A 14,509-nucleotide genomic window follows, 5' to 3' on the forward strand; every position below is an offset into this window, starting at 1 on the left:
ACGGCATTCATTCCTCCCCATCACTGCTAAATGATCAGACACAAATCTCCAATCCTTCCCTCATACCAGTCATTGCCACGTTTGACCTTCATCAGAGGAAGCACATTTTTCCTCCTTTCACACCATAGTGCATGGTGTGAAACTTTCCAATACATTTTTTTTTTTGAAGCATTAGAGACACAAATCCATCTACATTTTTGTTGCAGATATGGTTTAAAAAGTAACATAACAAATTCACATAAAATTAAGGCATGCATAAAAAGTAGCTACAGTAGTGTTAATAACACCTGCCTTTACAGCTCAGATACATCTGTTTGGTTTTGATTATTATGTGTTTTCTGAGCAAACACATCCAAAGCACACACACAGAAAGTTACATGGTATGTGAGCACTGAAGTTCTCTTTCATGTCTTACTGTGCTTAAACTGTCAAATGCACACATGATTATGTCAAAAACACAAATAATATGCATAAATACAGTCAGTTATGTCTGTGAAAGTAAACAAATGGGAAAGAAATTGCATTAGATCTATGTATTAAGTTACAGCAGCGTAGTATACAGTACCTATACTGCTGTCTACTTTATTAGTCTGAGCCAAACAATTAAATAAAAACAGAAAATCACTCACTGCTCTCGACCGAATAACTTCTGTAGATTTAGAAGACATTTCTAACTAGAATGCTGCTTTTAATGCTGTAACGCAGGGGTTCTCAACTATGGCCCTCGAGGACTACTTTCCACTAAAATAGCTCATATAATATTCGGCTATTGACATCTTTCAGTAAGCCTTAAGCACCTCCTTTCACTGACTTAAGGTTTATTTGAAGACGAGTGATTAATTCCAAATCTGACAATAAAGTTTTTGACCGACAGCACAGATATGAGACATCATGTATTCTCAGATTGTTTGACATAAACATCATATTTGGTTAAAAATGGATTGGTGTCTGTCCTCTAGGCATGTCATTTTTTTTCTATCGTCAGACTCAGTGACAGATTTGTCATGATGATTTTCCTAGAAAGTGACTGTTACTATTATTACCAGCTCTGTGAACTCTAAGAGACTAGGGTTTTGGCCAATGTTTGGTTGCATTCTTTACATTAAGTTTACAAAATAAAGTTAATAAATCCTGTATCATGGTTTCAATAAAAATAATATACAGCAAGACCTTTTTTTCTTAAAGCCCAGACTTAAACCACACTAAAAATCTGTGGAATGACTTAAAGACTGCAGTCCACAAACAATCACCAAATTTATCTGAACTTGAGCAGTTCTGTGAAGAAGAGCGGACAAATATTGCAAAGTCTAGATGTGCAAAGTTAGTAGAGACATTAGTAGACATTTCCCAACAGAGTAAAGGCTGTATAAAAAAAAAAAAATGGTCTGTCTTCATTTCAGGCTGCAAAGCAACTAAATGTAATTATTTTAAAGGTGGGGGTGATTATTTTCTATACCCACTGTATTACAAATGCAAATACCAGTCGTCCCAGCTCCATGAGGTTTCAGCTGTAATAGTGAGGCACTCTGTCCCACAGTCCTGCCTGGAGACATTGTTCCTGGGCAGCGGTTTTGTGCCACTCCAGTCTTCTCACGAGCCCAATGCTTTAATTAAAATGGATGAACATTGCTTCAAATGGCCTGCTATCATTTGTCAAACTCTTGCCGTGCTTTGACAAGCAAAGTAGAAATAATTGCCTTTTAGTGTAATGCTACAAATTCCAGTTAGCCAAGGTGTGCTGCGCTGGTGGCTCGAGTAGCCAGACTGTGTGCAACTAAATGTTGGCTGGCGTTTCTTTTCCAATCGGCAGCTGCTCGAAAGGCAAAGCCCATGCCCGCACCTCCTTTCTGTCCATCATAATCACGTTTAACTATTAAGATTTAATTCCTTATCATCATTTTCTCTTAATTTATCCATCAATCTGTTGCTGTTTTTATTGCCATCGCCATTCAGTGCAACATTTTTAGTCCGGGAAAAGTTTTACTGCGCAGGCGCCAAAACAGCACCATCTGTCTCCTCTCCAACACTGTTGGTGGCACAGAAAGCAATATCCATCCATGCCACGTCAGAAGTGAGTCAGGACCACAGAGGAGAGGAAAACATATGGAGGAGAACATGGGTCGGGGTTTTTTACAGTTACACAGTATCCATAATCAATGTACAGTAATCTCTGAATTTAGCTTTAATTGCAGCAATGAGATATGAAATGGATTGTTCACCCAAAAATGAAAATTTGCTGTTAATTTACTCACCCTCAGGCCATCCAAGATGTACAGTAGGGGGCTTTTTTTCTTCAGTAAAACAACAAAGAAGATTTTTAACTAAGTACTAAATTTGAAAAAGAATATCCCGTAAGAAATGCGTCTGATCAGACCTGACTTTCAATCAGACTAAATATACAGGGGCATCTAGTTGTTTAATCAAATCCTTCAGAACTTCCCACTATTTACGTTCAACTACAAATAATAACAGACTGTTGACCCCAGTTAAAAGCAAGACTGAGGGGTGAATACAGGGATACTTTATACTTACTGGCGAACAGCTGTTGGGCAGCAGGCAAGTTTCTTCCCCGTGAGCATCTGCCATTGCAAATTGATTACCCAGGGGTAGAGCAGCCTGTGCCACCCACTCCAGACTAATCGCATCTGTTGCTTTGATTAAGAGGAGAACAAGCCCTCAGCCTGGTCCTGGACCACAGAGGGACTCAAGACTCATGTGGTTAAGAGAGAGTGAGGAAAGAAAAGATGGACGGAGGGAGAGAGGGAGAAATGCGTCTGTGAATGCCAGCTGGAAAAGACTGGAAAGAGAATGGTTTAAAAATGGAAAGGATGAGGAATACATTACTAACACAAGTGTCCTAACAATCTGTGAGTTAATATAGTTACAAGCAATTCAGCTGAGTTTAACCAGCTTAAAAAAATAAAAAAATAAAAAATGTTGCTAGAAGGTCTCTTTACTGGACTACAGCAAGTTACTATAATTGTGACCTTAATTGCCTGCCATCTGGCATCACAGGTTTCATTTTTACAGCGTATTACAATGTTTTTTTTTTGTTTTTTTCAACGAGGACAGAAAATAACTTGAAGTGTGAAATGTCAAGTTGTCCTACATGCTACTTGTCCAGGACTACTGCAATCAAACCTTTGCAAAAGATTCAAGTGATCTCCCTCTGTCTCACTTCAATGGTCACCAGTTCCTGCTCACATCCAAATCAGAACCGCCAATAAAAATAACATACTTTAAAATGCACAGAAAATGACAATCAATACCCAACCTCTGAGCTCTTATTAATTGCGACGAGATTGAATGTTACCTGTTAAGGATCCACAAATTAGATGCAGCTGTTCCCCCAAGAGCACTTAGCAATTCACCCAATTAAACCATGGAAAAGAAATAGCTGCTAACACAATCAGTCTCTAATATAAACTGAAAATCTTCCCCAGTTTCCCTGAAGACCAAATCAACTCAAAAAAACAAAAAAAACCCCAAAATGAAACATTCAAAAGAACCATCATAAAGATAACAAATACATCAAAATGAAAGAAATTGGTCTTGTATGTGTTCTGACATGAGCCGCTCTCATCCTCACTCCCTGATCAAAAGGATTATTTAGTTAATCACTACATTAACTTGGTAGTAACGTGGTCCGGGACTGCATTTATAGATCGTCTTTAGCTCAATGTCACTTCATGTACTGTTATTCATTTCTTCAGTCGCACCAAACACGTTCTTTATGAAGGCTGTTTCCTGATGCACACAGATGCTTCACATACTGTCATTACTCTATGCTCATGTGTAAATATTGATTTTAAATGGATTTTCTGTAAACACAATGGTTTGCATGTGAAGAGCAAACAAACACATGATGATTAATTAGCCCATTAGTGTTGTGTTTGTTTCATTAGCTAAAACGGCTCATGTCTGAGGGGAAAAGGAGAAAGATGTACAGACATTTGCGCACAATTATTTTTCTAATTTAAATATTTTATGCGTGAAATGAAACAAGGTGATTATTTCACACATACACACACACACACACATACAGTACACACATACTGTACATAAGAATGTTTTTCAATCTTTTCAAATCTGGAAAAAAGTACCGTCAAGGCCAATATCACACATATCAACATACTGTACACTTTAACATAAAAATATACTTCTTCAGTTAAAATGAGTGGAGGAATAGAATTATTTTCATTTCAAAGCTAATTTTATGCATTAAAAGTCATACTCGCTTAAAATTGCTTAAAAATACATGATCAATAAGTCATGCCAACACGTTTTTACATGAACCAATTTTAACTTTATTTTTTTAGCCATACAAGACTCAACTTGATTTTTTTTTAAAAGTTTAATAAGTTAAGTTGAAATGACTTGTACAGCCAATCTGATTATACTTTAGAAAAAAATAAAAAATTTAAGCAGCAACTGAGCTTAATTTTTAAGATTTTTTTAATGTCAGAATTGATAAAATATTACTATCAAATATATCAGTACTTCTAAATGGATTCAGCCATCCCTAAAAGATAGCAGCATCAGAGAAACATCATAATCAATCTGAAGTAATTTCATGAATGACAAAGAGTTAGTGAAACAGAAAAAGATAGGTGGAAATATTACTGGAGAAAGAAATTACTGCATCAGGGAAATTACATAATGGCCTATAAAAGTGACTTTCACTCTAATAGCTGAAAGACCTTTTCTCAGGCATTTATCTGACACCATAAATCCCACTTTTACGTCAGTAAAGTAGAAATGGATACTTCATTTTTTGGGGGAAAAAGTAGCCGTTCACAGTTTCCTGGGTGAGTTACTGACAACTTGATTTAGGTCTATAACACACTTCTTTTTTTTCATTTAACATCATAATATGTATTTTAAGTCGGTAAGAACTAGGACAGAAGAGAGCATGAACATGTTTGCATATGTGCCTTGCATATTTCATCTGTCCTTGACACACACAATAACAACCTCTGGTCTCAAATCTAATTTAATTTTATCATCAGGGGTGCTGTTTTCATTCTGTTTTTCAACTCTCTGTTTAGAGACTAAAGCTAAATGAACTCACATGCTGAACTATTTCAAATAATACAGATAATTCTTGAATAATTAAATACACATTTTCATATTTTCACATCACAATTACAATGGGAATGTTGACAGGGGAATGTCATCAAGTTTATTTCCATTCATTCTTTCCATTCAGTCGAGCCATAATCTACTGGAGTCCTAATGAACTCTCCTCTGCTCTTCCTATTACAAGAGGGAAGCGTGTTGTTTATTGATCCGTGTGTGTGAGTGACAGCGGCACTGAAAAGACTTGATATGCCTTGACATTTCCTTGAGGAGAGGTAAAGGATGGAAGAAAGAAGAGAGTGGCCTCAGAAAGTGTTTAGACACTTAGGTCACACTTAAAAATGTCTGAATGCCATTGCATTATGTAACAAAATATGAAACCAAGAGGGATTTATACTACTGTTTAAAGTTTTGGGGGCAGAATTTTTTTAATAAGCAGCTGCGCAACTGTTTTAAATACTAATCAGCATATTAGAATGATTTCTGAAGGATCATGTGACACTGAAGCCTGGAGTAATGATGCTGAAAATTCAGCTTTGATCACAGGAATAAATTACATTTTAAAATATATTCAAATAGAAAATAGTTATTTTAAATTGCAATAATATTTCACAATATTACTGTTTTTACTGTATTTTTAATCAAATAAATGCAGCATTGGTGAGCCTAAGAGACTTCTTTAAGCAGCATTTATAAAATCATGCCAACCGAAAACATTTGAACAGTAGTGTAGCCTATATTAAAGAAAGATATCACACACACACACACACACACACACAAAACTTCACAAAAATAAGTTTGATTGTTTTTCAAATAATAAAACAATAGATCAATAAAAAATGTATAAAACGAGTCACTGAGCAAAACTGAAAAGAACAAAAAGAGAAGAGTTCCTGCAGTGTTTGATGCAACTCGGTTTGATATTTAGTAATTTATGCAGAGAAATATATACATTTTAAAGTCCAAAAATTTTTAAGGCTTTAGAGGACAAGCTTTAATTTCTCACTATGTTGGATTAAAAACTAAATGAAAAAGTCTTTGATGTGACCAAGGAAACACACTTCTTGGTACTCCAGCCTTTATGCAACTTGTTGACGTCACATCACCACAATTCCTGTTCTCGCTACCGCTGACCAATCAGAATGAACCTGAGGCTAAATTTAACATGCTTGTGAGAAAATGAAGTGAGGAAATGAAGCACCAAACATTCAGACAGGAATGGCAACTGGAACATTTTCTGTGTCCATTGATGTTGGGAAGTGTGTATGCCTTTTGCATTTTAATAACTGGATTTAAGGAAAGAGGTGTGCTCATACTAACTGATCAGACTTCAAATTAAGACTATAAAACAGGGGAAACATCAATTTATAATGAAAGAGAGACATGAACCATATATAGACCAGAACATCAGACTCTGGCGTTTTTGCACAGACTTCCTTGAAAAAGTAAAAATCTCAATCTAAGAAATGAAAGCTGACACCCAACGTGCAGTGTGTACTCAGAGGGACATTTTAAAATGTAGCTCTTGTGAACAAATTAAATTAGTCAGCTTGGCTCGTGCACTAGTTCAGGTTGAGTACCTCTGCCCTACAACCTTCTTGATCAGCTTTCCTTCTGACTTGGCAACAAAACAAAGGTGACAAGAAGGTTAAAGCAAAAGCCCTGCATCAGAACTTTTCAAGAGTTTTTTCTGAGGCAGTCAGTTTTGCTGAATCAAAGTTGTTTCCTCATCCACAGTGTCCCTATGCAACTAGAGGGTAATCTATGTGATGCCAGGCTGTATTAGAAATGATTTAACCTGCAAGTCCTCCATTGGCCCTGGGCACCAACACAGAGTATCGGTTTCCAAAATGAGCGCGGGGCGGAGGAGAAGGGTGGCATAAATCCACACTCTCCATTAAGGATGAAGTAGCAGACAAAGAAATAGAAGTAATGGATTTTCAGACAGGCAAACATTTAGCAATACAGCCATAAATAATGACTATAAAACAAGGCCTTGGCTCAGACTTTCAGAAGGTTCTCAACAAATCAGCTTTGCATATTATTGGTGTTGCAAGGGCACAGTTTGTCCACACACATAAACCTGTGTGACAAAAGTGTATTTCTAAGAAGAGGCCACAAGCAATCAGTTATGGGCTGAAGAAAAGATGCTCAACGCCCATGGGGGGTGGAAATATTTAGGCACCTCACAATTAAATGGATTTCAAGGTCCGATCTGACTGCAAACTGATTGTTGATGCATCTCTGTTTCAAGAATTTTGGGCTGGTACATTTTTTTTTTATGTTTATGAAATAGATTTAAATTTGATACAAAAATAAATATAGAAAATATATTTAAAATATTGTAAAATGAATATTATACTATAAATAGTACATTAAAAAACTTAAATACTACTTAAAAAAAACTGAAATAATTCTTCTGCCAAGTAATGTTGTTCATTATCCTGCCTGTAGCATATATAACATTTCCCAAAAGAATCAGACATGTAAACAAACAAATCACTAAAAAAAAAGAAAAGAAAAGTAAAATAATAATCAGTGGTGGACGAAGTACACAAATCAAGTACTTGAGTAAAAGTACAGATACGTATAATAAAATAATACTCCAGTAAAAGTAAAAGTACTCCTTTTTCAATTTTACTTGAGTGAAAGTACAAAAGTACTCGGTTTTTTATGTACTTAAGTAAAAAAAGTACTGATAGATAGATTTATTTTGCAATTTTATATAGGCTGGCTACTTAATTTTTTATTAGCACATTTTTTTTTTTTTTTTATAATCCTACTGCTCAAAATACCTGGAATTTTCTCAAAATAACCACTACATGGAGTCAAGATATATTTTTGTTGTTGATATGGACTACGCTGACAAGAGTGATGTAGTAATGTTCACTGTGAAGCTTACACTGCGATGTACCTGACAGAAAACAGATTTGTGACCCTGGACCACAAAACCATAAGGGTCAATTTTTTTAAATTGAGATTTAGGCATCACCTGAAAGCTGATTAAATAAGCTTTCCATTGATGTTTTGTTTGTTAGGAAAGGATGATATCTATTGGAAAATCTGGAATCTGAGGGTGCAAAAAAATCAAAACACTGAGAAAATCACCTTTAAACTTGTCTAAATGAATTCTTAGCAATGCATATTACTAATCAAAAAATAAGTTTTTATATATTTACAAGGATGATGAATACCAGTTAGCATCAGTTAGCTAGACAGTTAGCATCAGCTACCAATATTTACTTATTTTCAGTATGGTTATGAATAAACATTCATATCTGTCTACTTGGGTGGTTAATTCAAACAATATAAACGTTTATAGTGTTGATAAACAATATAAAAAAAAGAACGTCACATAGGGATAAATGCGTAACATTTTAATAGAACTGTTAATGCTATGGCAGCGGGAATTTGAACGTGCTTTACTTATTTTATTTAATCAGTGTTAATTTAATGTTTTGTTTTTTTTTGACCTAAGAGGCACAGATGCTGATGTGTTTGCATTCAAGCATTTCAGTGGGCTTAAATAGATCACCCTTTACAGAAGATTTAGTTCACAAACAACTGACAATTTTGACCTAAATATGATTTTCAGTTACAATAATTAATCTCAAAATTCGACATTAGTAACTTACTTTTAGCAGCATCAGTCGCGCACGCGCTCACAAGATCTCCCGGTTGTGAATTCAGTTCACTGGAGACTCGCACTAAACGGTTCATTTGAATCAGTGAGTTGTAGACTCGAGAACAGCTGCAATCAGATCATTCTTATTCGTGAATGAATCGTTTAGTGCGATTTGCGACTCGATTTAAAAGGTTAATTGAAAAGAATCAGTTCGTTCTTGAATCAGACACCGCTTCTGCGTCTTAGAGCACGTGATATATTATAAGGAGTAACGATATGTTTTATGAAATGTAGTGAAGTAAAAAGTACGATCTTATGCTTTGGAATGTAGTGAAGTAAAAGTAAAAGTTAATTAAAATAAAACTACTCCAGTAAAGTACAGATACTACAAAAAACAACATAAATACAGTAACGAAGTAAAGCTACTCCGTTACTGTCCACCACTGGTATTCATCATCCAGGAGCAAAATTATACATTTTACAACATATATTGAACATTAATGTATATATTCCTAGCTTTATATGGCCCCATGCGGGTCTTTATTAAAGTGTGGATATTGAAAGGAGAAGAGAGGCCAGCAGAATGCAGGATGAATTCTCTTCTCTTTTTGTTTATTGATCATTTAATCAAGTGTCTGTTAAAGGTTATATAGCTGAAGGTCACGTGATGCACCTGCACTGACCCGTCTACAGTCTCTGCTCCATGTGAGACAGACAGAAAGAAAGGACCTTTTCATCCTGCACAATGAATCACTGTAACGACTGCCGCTGTTCATCTTCCAGCACTCCGAACTTCACATTTCCTGTTAATTACTTCGGTCAATCAACACCTTTCCAGGCCACTTCCTCCTACAGAAAATAGACTGGTGGAGATTGCAAATACTAAGATAAATCCAAACCAGTCTGTTTCTCTCATGCCCATTACTACTTTTTTATTGTTTAACTTTTCTTAGCTTTAGAAAGCACATCTACAGTCTGAGGCATACTGCTCACTGTACAATTTCATTAGAGTGAGTATAAATCAATTTGGGTGCCTTGCCGTTGTAACTCAAAGGAATTGATTATCAGGTGGGTATTTGCAGACAGGTTACGAAAAAATCACTGTGGAGTGGTAGCCAGCAGTGATCAAGTGCTGGAGGATGATGATCCTATTGATGTCCATGACCTTATGATAATGTCAGGTAAAGCTAAACAACTGGCTGAGGGAGAAGCAGACAAACAAACCAGAGAGGCTACTTCACAACAGACCAGCTAAACAAACTGATGAGGACAGCCAGACAGTCATTGGACTGTTTTCTGTCTGTCAATATGACTTGGAAGACCTTTATGTACTGGCTCTGAGAAACATTATTGGACATCCGTTCTCATGGTTACTATTAAACAGAACACCGTTTCCTCATATGTTGCACTAGATAGCACATGTACATCTGGAAGATGTCTGTTAAAGACTGTTTCATCTGATAAGCATCTGCTGTGTACAAACATCTGAATTTTACATACATTCTAAATCATAAACTCTTAACATCTTCTAAACGTTTACTTGACATCTGATAGGAAACATCCTACAGACGTATTGCAGATGAGCAAACCCTCTTAAAAATACAGTACGTCTTGCAAATTTAAATGAACACATCAAATAGACATCTCCGTGATGCTATCGGGGATATGTATTTTGTCTCATAAAACATTTACTTTACTACATTCCAAAAAACATAATATATGACTTTTACTAATCTCTCTTCTACATTTCAGAAAAACATACCGGTCCTTGTTGTTTTGAAGTGAAGAAATTGCGAACTGCTGCAAGACGCGATAGTGATGTCCGATTCAGGGACAAAAAGATTCTTTTGAGTAGATTCTTTTTCAGTGCACCCATTCACAAGTCATTCACAATTGTGAATTCGACTGATTCAATTGCAGCAGTTACTGATTCAGTGAACTCACTGAACTGGTCTTGTCCGACTCAAATTGAGCCAAGAACCGGGAGAATACAATCATCAGAGCCTGAATGTGAACTCGTAATAATTGTATAATAATATAAATAATGTAATATTTATTCATGATGTATAATAAATAATTATAAATAAAGACCATTTAAGATTGTATGACTGGGGCATTACACTAGACTAAACAAAAAAAAAGAAAAAAAAAGATTACTTTTAACTTCTAATACTTAAGGACATTTAAAAAAAGGTTTAAATTTCTATATCCATTTGTTAAAGAATGATTAATGTCAATGTGTACCTTGCATTTGGGAAATATCAGTAAGACCTATACTGTAGGGGAAACAGAAAGAAAAAGTACAAGTATGTGGAGATGGGCTGCAGGAAGGAAAGGCCATCATTCACAGTTGATAACCAAACTCTACCATGAACATTGACCTTAAAATGCAGCTTTTCTCCATAAGAAATGGATCTCAGAATAGATGCTAGGAAATTGCATTCATTGAGTGTGTAAATTTTGCAGAAGGAGCACTCAAGGTGAGGGCAGGTCAACATGACTTCAACTTAGAGCAGCCTGCTGATGATCTCAAGGCCATGCAATTAAAGGTAGAGCAGTGAATATCGAACAGAAACGTGATACTATAGAGGAGCTGACATATTTATGAATGTCAATGTAACCAGTGTTCTTCCACACAATCTGAATGTGGTGAAGAAGCCCTTTGGGACCATTAGTCAACTCCATGTCAATGAGAAAAGTCTGCCGTGTGGCCATCTTGTCCGTACTGTTAGCATAATTTTCATATTCTTCTTTAGCAAGAGGGTAATATCTCTAAAGAAAGCTAGTTAGCCTTTCCTGCCCTTTCTTCTTCTCAATGGCCTCGTAAAGACACACACACACACACACACACACACACACACACACACACACACACACACACACACACACACACACACACACACACACACACACACACACACAACATGGTGCACAGCCTGAATTATTCCCTTGAAATACTTACTGTACAATAGTCTCACTATTAAAATCAGTTAAGTTTTTAGAGTTAAGTTTGATGTTAGCTTATTAACTAAAGTTAAATGTTGTGGGTAACTAGCATAAGGTTCATTCTGATGTTAGCATGTATGACATTCAGAAATGAATGGTTTTTCTGTCAGTTTAAAGAAGTTACAAAGGTCTTTGAGTTTGAAGGTTCTCTTTCAGTGGTTGACTCAACGCTGTGTATCTATGATGCAAGGGAATGCCCATTGGGTGTGCCGATTGTCTAAAGCCCATATGGAATCACACCAATTCATTGGCTGATGGCGCGGGCACCACCTCTGCATCACCCACTCTAATACTAGTGAGCACGCCATCCACTCCTCAGATTTCCTTCCTTCAGAAGCAGTCGTTTAGTGTGAGTAATTCACAAGCAATTCATCTGGCCTGTATTGAAGCTTATTTCTTCAAGTTTCTCTTTTGCGACCGCATTCAGTGGAACCTTGTTTCTCCTCGCAGTGAAGTGTTATGGAGTTTTGGGGTGCAGTAATAGGTCAGCCTCGCTCACAGCTTTCTCCCCATGTTAGCCACCCCTACTTATTCACCATACTGAGCCTCTAACTTAATGCCATACCCATCTACACCCATGCATGACTGTCTCGGGGACCTGACGCTAACATATCCTCCGGACTGCACCTGTCTGCAGCCTCTATTATGCTACCTGCACGCATGGAGGCATTTGCCAGGAGTGTCGCCTTGGATTCTTAGCACAATCCAACTTTAATTGCAGCTTCTTCAGACACTATTTCCTCGTTCCGAAAAAGGACAGAGGTCTGCGACCTATTTTAGACCTGCGCAGGCAAAATTTCTCTCTTTACAAAGGTAAATTCAAAATGCTATTCTGGCTCAGGTTTGCGTGGGGGATTGGTTCATTACTGTAGACCTGAAGGATGCTAACTTTCATATTCAAGTTTTTCAGCGGCACAGGAAGTTCCTCAGGTTGGCCTTTTTGGGGGAAAGGCTTATCTTCCCTTTGGTCTGGCTTTGGGTCCACAGACATTCACAAAGTGCATGGAGGCAACAGGGCATTCATGTGCTCAACTACCTGGACCATTGGCTCATCTTAGCCCATTCAAGGGAGTTGGTTATATGTCACAGAGACATTCTTCTTCACCACCTTCAATCTCTTGGCTTCCAGTTAAGTGCTCAGAAGAGTGTTCTCACCATTCTCAGCAGACCGTTTTCTTGGTGATCCAGCTTGATTATGTTCTGATGCAGGCCTGTTTGGCTCCTGTTCAGATTTCAGGTATCAAAATGTGTGTGGCCCGTTCAGGGCTCCAAACTGCGACTAAAACAGTCGCATTTGCGACCATAAATATTAATTTGCGAGTGATGTTTTTGCTGAGGTCGCCACTGGCGGCTACCCACCGAAAGCTCCTCAGGATTTAACCGCTAAAAAAGTTTCCTCAGGCGGATGATTTGCTTCATTCTAGCAACGCCCCGTCTGTGATGAAACGAACTCGGGCCGAAGGTTAATACACACAACTACACCGAGTGTGGAACAGCTTTCAGCCGAGATCGGCCCATAGAGAAAAAGCCGTCTGTCAGCCAGAAGTGTTTTGTAGAGTCGGCGCGGCTCTGGTCCATTATCTTCTCACCGATGCCGAGACTGAACCGACAGAGACGCATTTCAGCCAAAATCAGCCCGAGTGTTATTGCTATCTGGGTATATATTTACATGTTATAACTTAAAAATTTGAATGTAATGCCTTTTTCCTAATTGTTTTGCGATCAAATCTTTTGTTATGTTCACGTATTAAACTGAGACGATGCGCATCAAAGCTTTAGTGGAAAAAGAGAGTTTCAGACAGTCCTCATCTCTGACATCAGAGCTGACGCACACAGTCTGATAAACGCAGCTCCGCTCAGTCCGCTGTGCAGCGAGAGAGAAATGACGGAGACGGAAGAAGGGAAAGTGCAGAAAATACAGCGTCTATTTCGTGCACAACTTGAACAAACTAGAACAGGTAAAGCTGTCAGCTGTGTGAGTATTGGCAATATCGTTAACAATTCTCATTTATAATAATTACTAATATCGCTTCTTCTAAACAAGATCTTGGTCTGTGTTCTTTTAATGCGTGAACTTCATTATTTGAAGTGCATATGCCGTCCAGTAATCGCAAAAAGCTCTGTGCTTTGTAACTTTTTAATAAGAAGTACCAGCTTTAAAATTATTCCCAATTCATAACGAAATTCAAACACATACAGTTTTGGCGCTCCTTAATGGGGCAGGCGCGGTCGCTTTAGCGCCACAGTTCAAGGGCAAGTGAACCCATTTAATCTTTCTCTTTACTAATATAGTACATAGTGAACATGAATTAACATGTAAAAAAGGTAGGCTATTTTATAAGAGAGCCTACAGTACAACTTACTGAAATGTCTCATGTAGGAGGAGCCCAAGCTACACTCAGTGGCAAGTGATGCTTATGCTCCATGATACTGGTACAGACTCTGTGTAATGAACAATTCTTTGTGACTGTAGATTTTAAGCTGGAAAAGACATTTAGTTCCCACTTTAAGTGAACCTTAGTTCCCAGGTCATCTACAAGATGGATTAAAATGCTGATAAAGTCAAGAAAAGATGAGACATAAACACATGACAGTATGATTAAAATGTTGAAATGTAAATAAATAAATAATAATAATCGTAAAATAAATAAAACACGTTTATTCTGTGGCATCTAAAAAAATTATTTGGCTACTAAGTTTTTTTCTTATAGGAGCCAATGGCTCCTTACTCGATTTTTTTGTTTGGAGCCCTGGGCCCGTTTCAAGATAGGCCATCACATTTCGGTGAGAACATGTTGC

At 37.2% G+C, this 14,509-nt stretch overlaps 1 long non-coding RNA gene across 1 annotated transcript; it reads right to left on the reverse strand.

The window, feature by feature from the left end:
* Positions 1–418: 418 nt before the first annotated feature.
* Positions 419–3,372, reverse strand: LOC122138240. Its single transcript, XR_006155433.1, has 4 exons — positions 3,142–3,372; positions 2,533–2,797; positions 2,253–2,291; positions 419–2,026 (listed from the first exon to the last, which is right to left on the reverse strand). It is a non-coding gene; the product is annotated as an uncharacterized LOC122138240 (long non-coding RNA).
* Between the last annotated feature and the right edge of the window lie 11,137 nt (positions 3,373–14,509).

This window comes from Cyprinus carpio, chromosome A3 (genome assembly GCF_018340385.1).
Source record: "Cyprinus carpio isolate SPL01 chromosome A3, ASM1834038v1, whole genome shotgun sequence".
NCBI lineage: Eukaryota > Metazoa > Chordata > Actinopteri > Cypriniformes > Cyprinidae > Cyprinus > Cyprinus carpio.